A 15968-nucleotide genomic window follows, 5' to 3' on the forward strand; every position below is an offset into this window, starting at 1 on the left:
TCTTGTATTTAAATAATACTAGAAAAGTACCTTAAGAAAGTATTTAAAACAGAGGTGCGTACTTTCCTTCAAATTATGGACACATAACCAAAAATGTTATTGTATTTGAGATCAATTGTGGAAATTGCCTTTGTCAATCAAAATGTTTAATGTCAGTAAAGACGATTGAAACAAGTGCATACTACTTCCATTTGGAATAAGCAAAGATGACACCTGCAATCAGTTGTGGTATATCAATTGACAGTGGTAATCTGTCAGACTGAGGTAACTCAATAGTGCTTAAGTATACAACTTTTCATTCATTATATGGTGTTCTCTGATGCTTTTAAATTTGTGTATCTATATATCTATATCATCTTTCCATGGATTTAACCTTAGATTTATTTATTTTTTAACTAAATGTACATTCACAAAGATGATAAAAAAGTTTTAAGAACTACAAAACTATGGTGTTTATTCTACATGTTAAATACCTATCACTGAGGCAACTGTGTAATATTCCAGGTTTTTCAGTACTTTCTAGTAGTAACAATTTTAAAAAATATGTATATATCTGTTTATGAATATTTTTATGCCCTCTATTGCATTAGTATTTCCTATTTGGTAATCTGCTGTATCATCCTTCAGAAAAGATTTTTCATCCTCCTGAGACCTAAAACTAGAAAGCTTTAGTTCTGCACTAATAAAAGTTTTCCTGTACCAAAATTTGTTCGTTGCTTTCAAGTCTAGTATTTCATGACTATATAGGATTAGAATTTGGAATTTGCTACTGTCTATTGGAGCAGTCCTCTGAGAACACTATCAGTGAGTCATGCTAAATGTAGCATCAAACATAAAAATGCTGCACAAAACTCGCATATAGGAAAGACAGAGATAGATACAGGATAGTTGAGGTTGGAAGGAAACTGTGGCTATAATTTGGCCCAGGTCCCCTGCTCAAGCAAGAAAATCTAGAGTCAGTTAGTTGCTCAGGACCATGTCCAGTCATTTTTTAAATATTTCCACATCACCACTCCACAAACTCTTTGGCACACTTGTGCCAGTGTTCAGTCACCCTTACAGTAAATGAGTGCTTCCTGACGTCCACATGGAGTCTTTTATGTTCCAGCACCACTGGAAAGAGCGTAACTTCTTTCTTTGCACCCTCCCTTCTCTTCTCCAGGCTGAACAATCCCATCCCACTCAGCCTTATTCATATGAGAGATTCTCCGATCACTTGGTCATCTTTGCTGGACTATCTCTAGCAGTTCCATGTCTCTCCTACTGGGGAGTCCAGAACTGGTCACAGTACTCCAGGTTTGGCCTCACAAATGTTGAGTACTGGGAAAGGACCACTTCCCTTGGTCTGCTGACAGTGCTACTCCTAATTCAGGCCAGGATACCTTTAGCCTTCTTTGCAGCAACATCATGTTGTTGTAGGGAAAAATTTCAATAAATAGCATAATTCTGAGCTCAGTATACAGCAAATTATTCTTACCATTCTATTTTGATAGTTTCTTTGTTTTCATTGGTATCTACACCTTGGGTAGTAAGCACAGATAATTCTGCAAGATGAACAATACGAAGCAAGACAGTAATTGTTTTGACTTTGTTTGCAAAAGATATCTCATAGCACTTAGCAAATATTTTTTTTGTTGTTGTTTTATGTCATTTTCTATGACATTAGGAAATATTATCCAAATAACCTAAATCACATCTAAAAACACTGTTATTTATTAGTCATGTTTTATAAGCATTTTAGAAACAAGTATGATTTCATTTTCCCCTTTTATTCTCTGTCTAATCACCGGATTCTCCTGGGATATGGGCTGACTGGTGCTGTAAATAGTAACTGGAAATTATCTGAGGAAGCTTTCCTCTGTGCCCCAAGCTCACACTCTTGTGATCACAAAAGGAAATATTCATAGTTTACAAATCACCTTGGTTAGAGTTGAAAAGCATGGAAATTAATGACACGAGGCATAATTCCAAACAGCAGATAAATAAAGCTTAATACACAGAATAAAAGTCTCAGAATTCTAGAAGTATGATTGACTTAGGGGGAAACAAACAAACAAACAAACAAAAACTTGTATTTACTTGCTAATAGAGAAGGATGATAAAATCCATCATGATGTAGATGACTGCAAGTGTTAAAAGGAAACTGAATAGTGCTGTGGTTCTCTGAGTACCCAGGTGGCAATTATATCTTAGGCAAACATGCCTTTCCCTCTCTAGTATATGCTTTTATCCTTAAGATTCTTCCATGTGCTGTTCAGACACTGCTGTTTCTGCAAACACTTGATGAACCAAATCAAGGTACTTACTTGGAGACACTTCAGGAAGAAAAATAAATAAATAAATAAATAAATAAATAAATAAATAGATAGATAGAATACACAAACAGCGAGGCTTATTGTCTGATGATCTTCCCAGTCTAGTTCATGGTATGGTCACAGAAACAGCAGTATTTCCATAAATAACCCAAACATTATTTTGTGGTTTTGTGTCAAATGCAAGTTTACTGAAATACCCTCTCAATTAGAGTCAGGAGGAATGCTTGACATCTTGTCAAGCATCTGACACCCCATTAGATCAGCACTGAAAAGCTCACAGAAATACATTCAGCAATCACCATCTTTAATCGTGTTCCAACTACTTGTCCATCCAAATGGGACAATATTTTTCCTTCCTCAGATAAGCATGAAAGAAACATCAGTGTTCAGAAAGCAGCAAGAAAACAAAAATGTCTATTTCAGAATAATCTCTCTGCAGTTGGATTGGAAATCATCACCATACATAAAAAGGCCTTTCAGTGAGAAATAGCAAGAGCTACACTTTTCAGGCCATTAAGAAGAATCTTTTTCATACTGACTGAGGAGACTATATTAAGCAGTGTCTCACAGCAGCATTGTTTTTCATAGAAAAATATCTCAATATCTGTGTTAATTTAGTACAAAAAGTCCGTGAGAAATTATGCTAAGCAAATTTTCTGTTTTTCTTTTCATATTGTATCCGATAGAGCTGCGTTAAGAGTCCAGGTACCCACAACTAAGCAGAATGGGAGAGGGAAAGGAGGTGCAGAGCCTGCAGGAGATTTAGGAGGCTTTAGATTCTAATTTCTATTATTTATGAGAATGTATGGGTCGTTCACACCTCAAAGGCATCTATTTGAGAAGAGACCTCAACTTAAAATTCAGAGCTAGAAACACTGATAAAATGCTTCACAGACTCGGCTTCAAATCATCACTTTGAGGTATGGTTCTGCCTGCATAGCCAGGCATTGGCCCATGCAGTTACGTAAGTACAGCTCACTGTGTTTCCAAGAGTCTTTTTTTCCTCAAAATACATACAGATAAGGTTAACAAGGAGTTAAGCAATGATTTACAAACAAAATATTTCACAGTTCGCAAGTTAAATATCACAATAGTTGAGGGTTTCCATTAGCTTGCTGCACTAAATATTAGTAAACATTTATCTGTTATCAATTATAGTAACTGTATATTGACAACATATACAGATTTTAGTTTCAGTGAAAAACAAATCCCTTTTCACCAAGGAATACCACATATATTCTGATTAAAAGGAAGACTACACAATCAGTGTGGGATGTGTTAAATACAGTGGCAATAAACTGAGATATCAAAAATGATAAATTTTTAAATATAACCTAATGGAGCATTAGTAGTAAAGTTGCAAAACGTTTTAGTTTTGATCATTTTCAGTGGTGTGGAAAAAGATAAAATTATTTCTGATACAGTGTGCAGAAGAAACAAAAATGCTGAAGTGATAAGGGAAAAACACAAGTCACTTTTTCTGATTGTTTTATAGGCAGACATATATAAATATATGCTTCACGCATACAGACATGTTTGCTTAGATGTAAGTTTTGGTTGGGTTCTTCAAACATGCTTTCAGGATGAGAGATCACTTTCTGAAGTAAGGATTTGTAGGATAGTAAAGTTCTTAAATACTTTCACTAGAATGCATCATAGAAGAATATTTGAGCTACAATCATGGAAATTTTGAACACAGTTCCAGAGAGATTACCATTTTCTGTATGAAGATAGAAGTTGCTGTTACTTCCATATTGTTATTTAGTGATTGCCTGATACTTTGAAAATTATTACAGCAAGCAAACTGATGGTTTCAGAAGTTATTACAATGATCTCAGGCCAGAAAGCTAACCCATAGAAAGAATATCTGTGTGAATTTATTTTTGTAAAATTGAGTTCATATTTACACAATCTCTAGCTGCTGCTGAAGTAGAAAATTAGTGATAGCAGAGATCCCCTTAATCCAAGAGAAGACAATGTGTTTCAATGATGAGAGAAAGAAAAATTCGTATCAGAAAAAACAGTATATGTTACTGAATCCTTTACCAAACTATCAGGGAACAGAGTAGATTCTTTGTATACCTGCAGTGTATAGTATACTAAATTTATTTCTAAATAGTAAACTTCAGCTAGAAGAGAAGATACAGGACAGAAATTATACTTGATGAAATTCCTTGTTCTATGTAGAAGAGCAGGTAAAATTGTCATTCCCGCTGTAAAAATATTAGTTTGTGATTGTATTATAATCATACTTTACTCTTATTAGACATAATTGGTCATTTTTTAAATATTGGTGAGTAACCTTATATTAAAATCTATTAAAAGCAAGTTTAGATAACCTTTAGGATTAAATGAATACCTATGAGATCCTAACAAGTTTTTGCTTTGGAAGAGTAAACAATAAGTGTGCATTAATCTTCAGTTTTATTGTTTTAAACTCTGTCGTGTCCTTTGAACAAAGGGAATTCTGTGTTATAGATTTCAAAAGAACTCAGAAATGAAATCTCAGTGATCAAGTAACTTGGAATTTCTCTCTGTGAGAAAGAAAGGGGAAGGGAAGGGAAGGGAAGGGAAGGGAAGGGAAGGGAAGGGAAGGGAAGGGAAGGGAAGGGAAGGGAAGGGAAGGGAAGGGAAGGGAAGGGAAGGGAAGGGAAGGGAAGGGAAGGGAAGGGAAGGGAAGGGAAGGGAAGGGAAGGGAAGGGAAGGGAAGGGACTTGGGGAAAAATTGCTACACATGTTGTATACGGATACAGAATCACCGAATCACAGAACTGTAGGGGCTGGAAGGGACTTCCAAAGATCATCTAGTTCAACCCCCCTGCAAAGCAGGCCCCCTACAGCCGGTAGCATAGGTAGGCGTCCAGTCAGATCTTGAATATATCCAAAGAAGGAGAACCCACAACCTTCCTGGGCGGCCTGTGCCAGTGTTCTGTCATCTTTACTGTGAAGAAGTTCCTTGGTATATGGTGTGGAACTTCCTATACTCCAGTTTATGGACATATATCCATAGCCTAGAAACAAATACCTAGAAAATGGCTGAGTTTTGAAGAAGATTTATCAGATCCTAGATATTTAACTTAGGAAGTGGTGACAAACAAACAAACAAACAAAAAACCAACACCCACAAGATAATTCTAAATTGTTAGAAAATCTGAGATATTTTTAAAAGGTTAGAAAATAAGACTTTTTAAAGTCATTTCATAGTGACTTAGGCATTTGAATCTGAGCAAAATTTAGGAGCAAAACAGCTATGTTTATGCATGTTTTTATTTAGAGACTCTGTTCTCTCACACCTAAGTACTTTTTATACTATTATATGATATTGACTGGACATATTGTTGACAACTAAGCCACTAAAAGTGAATAATGTTGACATCCTTGTAACTAAACTCACAAATAACTACATTACGATAAGGAAAAAGGAGTTTGAAAACATGATTGACTAGCTGACAGAAGAGCTGCCTTTATCACAGAGGAGTTAAAAAAGATGTAGAAACAGAAATTCTCAAAGACTACTACCAATATTCTGTCTTAAAAGTCCTAAGGAGGAGGACAGAGTTGTCTGTCTTCAAAAGGTGATAATCATTTTGGAAAACCAGTGGCCTGCATTGTGATTTTTATCCATTTATTGTTAGTTGTTTGTCTTATCTACCATGCATATCAGAAAATCTTATGTACTTTTTAAATATTTCTGAAGAAGAGGGTGTCATATTTCAAGTTTAATCTGATTTGACAGAATATCAATCTAATCTTGGACATTTCATGTGAATGTTTTGCATTTGAATTGTTGTAATATAGAAACAATTATGCAGAACCACAGAACTTAACTAGCTCAACTAATTCTAAATAAATTTAATCAACTACTTAAAAATATATTTTGGAGGATGAAATAGCACTGTTATCTAATTTTGTCTTCACAGGAAAGATTCAACACTGCTTTTTAGTAGAATGTGAACTATTACATAATACATTCAATAACTATTTTCAAAAATTATCAAAACTAATGTACGAATCACAAGCAGCAGCATGGTCCACATCTTGAATCTGGAAGTGAACCATCTTTTATGTTTATTAAGTGATAGATAACTGAAGCTAAAAACTATTAAAATGTTCAATGATTTCTCATTTAAAATAAGGGCTTCTGATCTTGAAAAAAAATGCAGTGAAAAATCCTCCAGATCTGAAGAATGTAACTAGATCATACAGAAACAAAAAAAAAGCTGAAGCTGCTAATATATTTAACCAACAGAAAAGAAAGAAAAAAAAAATTCTGTTCTTGAAATTGAAAAACTAGAGAAAACCTTGAAGTCCCTGCATCTGGATGTAATAGCTTCCCAGCAGAAACTCAAAATGAAACTTGCTCAGGTAGAACATCAGATAACAGAGCTTGAAAGAGATCTTGCAGATGCCCAGGAAACTTAATCGTCAAAAGATCAGGTATGCTCGTGTTATCAGAACAAGCAAAACAGCTATCTTTTAAAAAATCACATTGCAAAGTAGAACGTGAAGGAGATAGTCATGCAGTACTTCACACTTACTTGTTTAGATTTCTAGACAAAAAATATTTTATCACAAATTTTCTATGTGGATATTTCTCTGGTTTTTGTCTGTAAATTAAAGATATGTTAGAATTCGTGATAGAAATGCTGTCAAAATGCATGCTGATGTAAATAAATGAGGCACGTTAAAAAGAGCACAGCCAGGAGGTTGAGGGAGGTCATCCATCTCTCCTCTGCTCTGGTGAGATCACATTTTGAGTTCTGTGTCCAGTTACAGGCTCTCCAGTTCATGAAAGACAGGGAGCTTCTTGAGAAAGTCTAGCAGAGGACCACAGTGGTGATGAAAAGCCTGGAGAATCTCCCTTATGAGAAATGGCTGAGACCTGGGACTGCTCAGCCTGGAGGAGAGAAGACTGAGGGGGGACCTTACAATGCTTATGAGTAAAGTATGGGAATAAAATGGGCGGCGCCAGGCTCTTTTTGATGGTGAACAGACAGAAACCGGAGCACAGGAAGTTCCATACAAACTCAAGGAAGATCTTTACTGTGAGGGTGACAGAACACAAGAGCAGGCAGCCCAGAAAGGTTGTGGAGTCTCCTTCTATGGAGAAATTTCAACCCTTCCAACCTCTACAATTCTGTGACTCTGATTCTGTGTCAATATAGGAATATGATTTCTGTTATGTTTGTAGATAATTGCAAATCCTCTTATACTAATTTTCAAGGTCAGAAATGAACCTTGTACTTTTTCTCAGTATAAGAAGTGAATAGGGGTTTTAATTACTCTTTTTACCCTGCTCAGAGAATGCTTCCTGTGCAAAAAAGTTTGCAAATCGAAAATGTTTGGGTTTTATTTATGGTATAATACTCGCATTACTACACCTCATGATATGCTGAAATAATTTATAGTTCTTTAGAAACTTTCTCAAATTCATAACTTTAATTAGAAATTACAACATTTAAGATACTCTGTTTTTATACTTTCCAAAATCTTTTTGTTTAATGATATACTGAAAGTAGAAAAATACAACCCCTCCTCATTTTCAATGAGTTTTAGAAAGAGACATACAAGATACATACAATTACAAACATTTTAAGAATCAGCTAATGAGGAAAAAAAATTGTTTATATTCTAGATTTTTTTTTTTTTTGCATAGCCAAAAAAGGACAACAGAAGGAATTAACCCCCAGCAAAACTCTTTCTTGTAATTAGAACCTTTTTATTATTTACTGAATAAACAGAAAGAAATGGAGACATATTACTGTGGCAGGGTATTATATGATGTCTATTAAGTTTTACACACCTGAAAAGACGTGTTAATACAAATAATTGTTGTCATGTTAACATCACAGGTTTCAAGCTGTCTGAAACAATTTTAAATTCTCGAAAATGAATGTTTAACATTTGAACCAAAAACAGTGCTGCACGAATAATTAAAGGCTTAAGTTAAATACATAGACAGTCATTTAAATTTAGATCTGCAATAACATTTACTATTATTCTCTAAGGCTTTGACTGTGCTTGACAGAAACAAAGTACTCTGGGATTAATTTCAAGAAATGGTGCCAACTGTGTGCAATTTGCTGTAATTAAGACATGAAAGAGTACTAAATATTCAGATTAAAAGAAGCATGATGGAGCATGATAGAAAATCAAGGTGTGGCATCAAGCCAATAACACACAGTCAGTCATGAATACTCAATAGTGATTGATACTTTTATCTCTAAACTTATGTCTATAAACTTGCAACACATGCTTAAAATATGTGCGTGTAGAAATTAAAACTATTGCTCCATGTCTCAACAGAATGGGCTCTTCTAAATCCAGACTCCAAGTTTTACTTGACAATTCAAGCAACAATAAAATACAGTTGAGTCGTTGTTTTACACAGATAAGAACTTTAAACTGTGAGAGAAAAAAAAGAAAAGAAGAGAGAAAGTAGCATGATATCTTTTTTTTCTGATTGCTTTGGGATACCCCTATGGCCATATTAACCTATGGCATTTGCCTGAGTACCCAATGAAAGAGCTCTGTGGCAGTTGTCACCAAGAGGTTAACAATCCCCCTTTCTTATTTGATTTTACTTTATTTTTTAATTCATCAGACATTCTTCCTTTTTTTTTTTTTAAATCATTCATTTAGATCAAACTGCATTTCTCTCACAATTACATGGAATATGTATATATATTTTTGCCTTTGAACTTGTAAGTATTGATTAATGATGCATTTATTGTAATACTGAATCTTTTTTTCAACAGGCTATTCTAAATTAAAGTCCTTGTAACTTTTTGATCCTGGAGGAGATTGTGGATACTTGACCTAGTTACTAATGAGGTGCTGTATAATCTCATGTACCCCATAGCTCAAAATAGCAGGATGCAGTATAAAAAGTACATCATAAAAAGCACTATTGGAATGCTTTTTGTCTTCACAGGCAATACGCAAAAGAGATGACCTTCTGAGAAAGTCGGAAGCTGATTTCCTGCGGGCAAAGAAAGGAATCAAAGCAAAAGTGACTGAGGTGGAGCACCTTGGCAGTGTGGTCAAGAAACTGAAAGCCAGTATCCAGGACACACAGAAAGAAAGGAATCAGACAGAGACAGAAACTGCCATACTGAGAACTGAGCTTCAGCAGCTAAATCAGGAACTGCAGGGTGTGCATTAGCAGTGCAGAAGGACAGGTAATAACGTATAAAAATAGTAATATTAAAGAAATATGAATTTAGAATAGTCTAATTGAAAAATTTTCCATCTTATATATATAATGGATGCAATCAACTGAATTCTAAAAGCTTTCCTGCACTGCTTTTGGGTAAATTATTGATATAGACTATGTCCTCAAACCTAAATAAACACTATTTCTGCCACATGGTCTTTGTATTAATTTGGTAAAACATCTATTTCTGTCATCTGTCTTCTGAGCACTACTCATTCACAAGCAATGCAAAGTATGATTTTAACTTAACAAATTTAATATTGATAATATTTTAGGTGACTTTTTAAACTAGTGTGATGAATCCTTAGTATAGACAAATTAACAGCTTTTGTGGCAGTGCACTAATGAATACAGATTTTCTTTTTCAAGAAAGAATAATAAATATAAAACCAAAAGCAGATAGAAAAAATAAGTAATTGTTTGGTTTTATCCCAAAATTTCTTTAAATAACTTTTGTTTCGTAATTTTGGTTTTTACACACAACTACTGTAAAACAGCAACTAGTTTTCAAAATAAGTAAATGCAAAAGGAAATTGCTATATGAATATTTTGAATTCACAGTATAGTGGAGTTTGAAATATACTACTTTTAGCAAATAAAATATTAATGAAGTCATTTGGAACATAATAGACAGCCTGTGTCAACCCCTTAATTTTCTCTTCCACTATTCACAACATTGCCAGATACGTGTTTCTGGATAAAACCCCCTAGAGGTCTGCTGCAAATTCTTTTTCAATACAACCAGATCATTGCAGATAATTGTATTACACAGGGTATTGATCCAAAATCGTTGTGCACCGGAAACATCTGAAAAAACATGATTATAGCTTTCTGTTTATTGTTCGTACATCATATAAGCAGGCTTTTGTGTGAATCACCTGTAAGAAAGGCAAGGTGGAAACATCAGAGAAATTACCTCTTTACAAGAATCTATTGATCACTTTAAATCAAAGAAGTATGTTTGACATAAGATTACCTGCCAGTTTGAACATTAGGTACACTATGTTATAGCCTGGGGCAGTTGTAAGTCTGACAAAGGGATTGTAAATAAAGCATGCAGCTGCTAGCGCCTCTGGCTTGGGATCAACCAAGGCTCAAGTCCAAGGCATAGGTAAACTTAAAATAATTTAACCCTTTTTTACCAGGACACCGTGATTTAAAACTGATTATCAAAAATAGTAAAATAATAAAAAAGTGAGTTACCTTTTTTTGTGTAGAAGTGGGTATGTTAATTGCAAAATATGCATTGTTGGATCTGTTTAGAAATGAAAACTAATATAAATAAAATACATTTTTGAATACATTTTGGTCTCCAAGCAGCAGGCAACACCTCTAAACAACTTCTAAGAAGTTTAACAACATTTTTAAATGTCTATTTCTAGATAACACAGAAAATGTTATTTAAAATAAAATTCACAGCCACTTAATAAGTTCTGAAAATTGAATACATTTCATTTGAAATACAAAGAATATTCTTTTACTTGAACAAATCAACAACTGAAAAACTGGAAAGGGGAAAGATATGTATTGCATGTAAACTCTTCACCATTCTTTTAATTTCAAACTCCAATACTAGGAGCCTATATATAATTAACTACACTGAAATAAGTAGTCATATTGGTTTTAATGAAGCCATCTACCTCAGGGTCGTTATATATAAATTTATGAAAGATATGGGTCCAAAAAGCCATGACAAATAGAATTTTGTCACATATTATATTTCTTGTTGAATAACAACTGCTTAGTCTTATATATACCAAAATTGCTCTTGCCTAAACAACTGTTTTTTAAATGTGAAAGAAAACTTGTTATAAGTTGATTATTAGACTGTCTGGTTATTTTATCATGTTGGCATTACTAGACGTTTAACTCATTAGTTCACAGAGATTCAGATGTGTTTGAAATCCAGTAAAGATGAGCTGTAGGTGATATATACTGCTTGTTAAAAATGTAGTTGTTCTTGTTATTTCTGTGCCTTCCTGAGGCACAAATTTAGGCAATTTATATACAGTATTTTATTTATTTACAGTAACAGTGGCTATTGTCTTGTTTCGTAAGAATTTGAGTTCTATTTCTGTCAGTAAGAAAAGAACAAAGCGATTTTTTATTTAAAGAAATTGATCTGGATGTTCTGAGTTCATAAATGTAGATGTGATAGCTGAGTTTAGATCGTGCACATATGGTCACTGTTGTTGGACATTAAAGACAATAAATGCAGAATCATTTTAACAGAACACAAATGTTTTTCCTTAAAGAATTCTGTCTATCTCAGACTGAAAAATAGTATTTTTTTGGCTTCATTGACACCTGGTGTACTTATCATGCTTTAATATTATATGACAACACATTAAAAGAAAACCTTTTTTTTTTTTATTCCTGATCATTTATGATCATGTGAACTCCTCTGTTATGGTACTTACTGAATTGCTATTACTAAGAGCTTCAGTTCTTAAATTTTCTAGTGTCAAATTTCAAAACAATTTAAATATTACTTACTGATGGGAATGCGTCCTGAAAAATGTTTGTAGTGAAGCACTTGCTTTAACAATCAGTTCAATTCCAATATATCTTAAAACTAGTAACTAAATGTGCCGATGTGCCTGAAGCCATATATTTAGAGAACAGTATAAAAACAAATTCATATGCGTGTCTGCACATGTACACATACATCCATACACCGTCACAAACTTGTACATGCATACACTAAGGGTCAAAAATTTAAATTAAAACCTATGAACATATATCTTTTAGGAAAATGGTCAACAAAGAACAAAGGAAAAATGTCTTTGTCTTAAATCACTTATTTTTCTGAGAGAGCTGGCAGTGTACAGCTCTCATTTCTTTTGGTCTAAGGAAAGATTGCCATCTATTGGATGACCTTGGAAAATAGCAGGTTTTTACTATGTATGTACTCCATAATTCATTAAAAAAAAAAAAAAAAAAAAAAAAAAAATTGAAGACATTAAATTGTATATATTATGATAGTAAAATGGTACAAGAGCTATTATCTTCTTAAAACTATGATTTTGAATTCCGGAATTACTTACATTAACAAAATATGATAGAAATAGACATTTGCTTTAGAATGAGCTAAATACTGAATTTTTATATACACAGTAAGATTTGGTAGCAGTTTAAATATTTTCAGAAAACTGAATCCAAGACTCTTTATTTATGTTTACTGCAATGCAAGGAGAGAGTCTTAAGTCAACTATTAATATATCTGTGCTATATTTTCCTCTAAGGATTTGGGAACAGAATTATGCTGTTCTCATGAAAACAATATTTGTCCAGGCCTTACAGAGGGTTGCAATGCACTCTATTACTTTTAAAACAAAAATATCACTCAGTTTAGATTTAAAATGTAATGCTTTTCTCTTTTCTTTTCTTTTCCCCCCCTTTTTTTTTTCTTTTTTTTTTTCCTTTATCTTTCAGCCCAAGAACTTGCCAGTCAAGATGAAAAACTTCTTCTAATGGAATCCAGCTTGAAAGCAACTCAAGAGCAGCTAAGTGAGCAAACAGCAGAAACAGTTCACCAAGAACAGAACAGTAGAAAATCACAGACAGAGCTGAAAGAAGATCCTGAGAGAACGTATTATAGCTTCTGATGAAGAAATTAGTGATTACAAGTGAGTAACTGCTTTTATAGTATTTGATAAACAGAAGACATTAAAGACAGCAGCAAATTCTTTTAATAAGTATTATGTTAACCATTTATTTCTGGCAAGATGTAGTGTAAATATGTTCTATAGCTACTGAATAAACTATTAAATCTAAAACATTGATTAATGTGTACTTTAAAATATATTTTGCACTTAAAATTAAAAAAAATACTTTTGTTAGTGGTCTATTTTACTTTTGGAATGAAAAAGAGAAAAAGATTCTATGGTGTTGAAGTAGAATAATATTTGTTACTTCTATCTTAATATTATTCTCATCTTCCTATTTTTAGCAACTGAAGTTTAAATATGCATTTTATTTTCTTTATTTTTTTTAGAAGCTGTCTCTAAGCAAGATGCTGCCAAATAAAAGGAAATTTAGTGTTTGAACTTTTAGTCACAACAGTAAGGCACATATGAGATTGCATACTATACTTGAGAAAAGTTTAAACAGAAAAATGTACCTCTATTCTCAGAAAAAAAAAAAAATAGTATCTATAAGTTTATAAGTTTAAATGTTAGCTCTGAAGATTTTAATTAAAAAATACTAATCTTCAACAAATAACTTTTATAAATTATAATGACTTTAAATGTATTTTTATATTGAGACACAAAATGATACATTATTCAGATTTTTCAAGATCTACAGTATGGTAGAAATGATTCACTACTGCTTCTTTTTGCCTTATTGTATGCAAACTGTTACATATGTTATATTAAAAAATTGTTAAATGTAGAGACAGAAACTCAAGCTGTTTTATAATATCATAGAGTGCAGGTGAATGCTTTATAAAGAGAGCATGACTGAAATAAAGTTTATTCATTCAGTGGTAGGTTGAACATTTAAAGAGAAATGTTTTATCTCAGATTTGTACCAAGCATCAAGGACTGTCTCTACAAATCTCCTCTGAGAGAAGCTTTGCTAGGTTTAGATGCAATAAACATAATGTTTCAAAATCACAATATGACAATGTTATAATTTGTATGCTCAGTGTAAATAGCTTCTAGACTGGAACTTCACTCTGTATTCAAAAGTTTAAAGCCAATTTTTCTGCTGAAGACTGGGAAAATCTCTATGGGAAGAAAAAAACGCACAAGAACAAAAACATTGTCTACAGTAATATGTCTTCATTTCTTTAAATAAAATAGCTTGGTGGTTTTCAACTTCTAGTTATACCTCTAAAGACCTTACTACTACTTCTCTAGGGACAGTAGTGTCACTGATTTGCTTTCCTAACCTATCTTGACTCCTTTGCTACAGTAAGCTTTCTTAACCATTTCAAGTGATTCTTCAGTTGCCAAAATGCCATGTTATGCAAATTCCTGTAGATATTTACTTCAAAATTAAAAGGTTAAAATCTTCTAGGAGTACTGGCTGTAAGTTTGTGTGATACAGTGATAGAAATGGTAGGGGATGTGGGAGGATTGAAACCTCCAGCTGTATCTGATCAAATGTGTGATGAAATACAACACTTGATAGAGCAGGAATTTTGCAAAAGTGAAATGAGTTTCTCTGTTCTTCAAATAGAAAGCCAAATGATAAACACTACAAGACTTTGAGACACATTTCTTTCTTTCTTTCTTTCTTTTTTTTTATGATTTCATAGTATACATTTTGTGAATAAATAAAAACTTGGATGAATCTGTTAACATACAAAAATTCACTAAGCCACCTTTTTTTCTGTTTATATTTGATTTTCTTTTTCTGCTCTATTTTTCTATTTCTGTTTTCACCAAACTAATATGTTTGTTGGCTTTGGAAGTTTGTTAATTCAGTACATGAGCATAATGTATTTTGAGTTAGGGGAGTCTTCAGGTTACAGCTCTATAGATTGTCAAGATTATTTTTATAGGCTCTTAGGTTAATTTTTATGTTTAAGTTTATGACACTTGTTTTTTAAAAGTACTGTGATATTACTGCACGATTATAGAGAAGTATTTGTTGAATTAGGAAAATTAACGCTGTAAATTTAAAATTTTAATAAAGTTGAAATTATAAAGATAAAAACTAAGAAACAAAATTGAACATTTTAGATATTAAATTCCCCCTTAAAGATAACATTTTACTGAATACCTGAAAACAAACATGTTGTGCCAGACAGTATCTGCTGTGCTCTGTTCCTTGAGAGGCAGAAAGAACAATGGATCTCTTTCCCCATGGGTGTTTGGGGACAGGGAATGTCGTAAAGGTTATGTTCATTTACTATGAAGGGCACAGCACGTGTTGTAAAGTAACATCCCTTTGGTGCTGACTTATTCGAAGTCACATAGTCCTGGACTTTACCTACCACCCTACTTAGTGATTCTGGCAAATGCAGATGGTATCAAGGTGAGAGCTTAGGACCTTGCAAAGAAAAATGCAGTGAAGCATAAATTGGTGGATTTAAACTACCGAGAGAGTTAAGATTCTGCTATAGCTGTTGTGACGCCTATAAGGAGAAAAGTCCATTTTTGTATGCTTTTATTTCCTTGTAATGTAAATGTACATTAAAGGATATTTCTCCTGGAAGTGGTGTAAAAGGAAAGTACTGAAGAGCATTTAAAAAACAATAAAACTAGCATTATTTGTGCTAGTTTACAAAAATATTTTTTTATAAAATAGAATAAAAATATTTTACTAACTGTACTGGATTCTCAAAATGCATGTATTCCAGGTATAACCAAAATTTGTAAGTAGTCACAAGCTATGTTTGCTATATACTTATTCTGGATGAAATAAACCTAAAGTTACACACACTCCCCCCCAGCCTCCAATATAAGCCTGTTACACTTGAAAGA

This window comes from Gallus gallus, chromosome 2 (assembly GCF_016699485.2).
Source record: "Gallus gallus isolate bGalGal1 chromosome 2, bGalGal1.mat.broiler.GRCg7b, whole genome shotgun sequence".
NCBI lineage: Eukaryota > Metazoa > Chordata > Aves > Galliformes > Phasianidae > Gallus > Gallus gallus.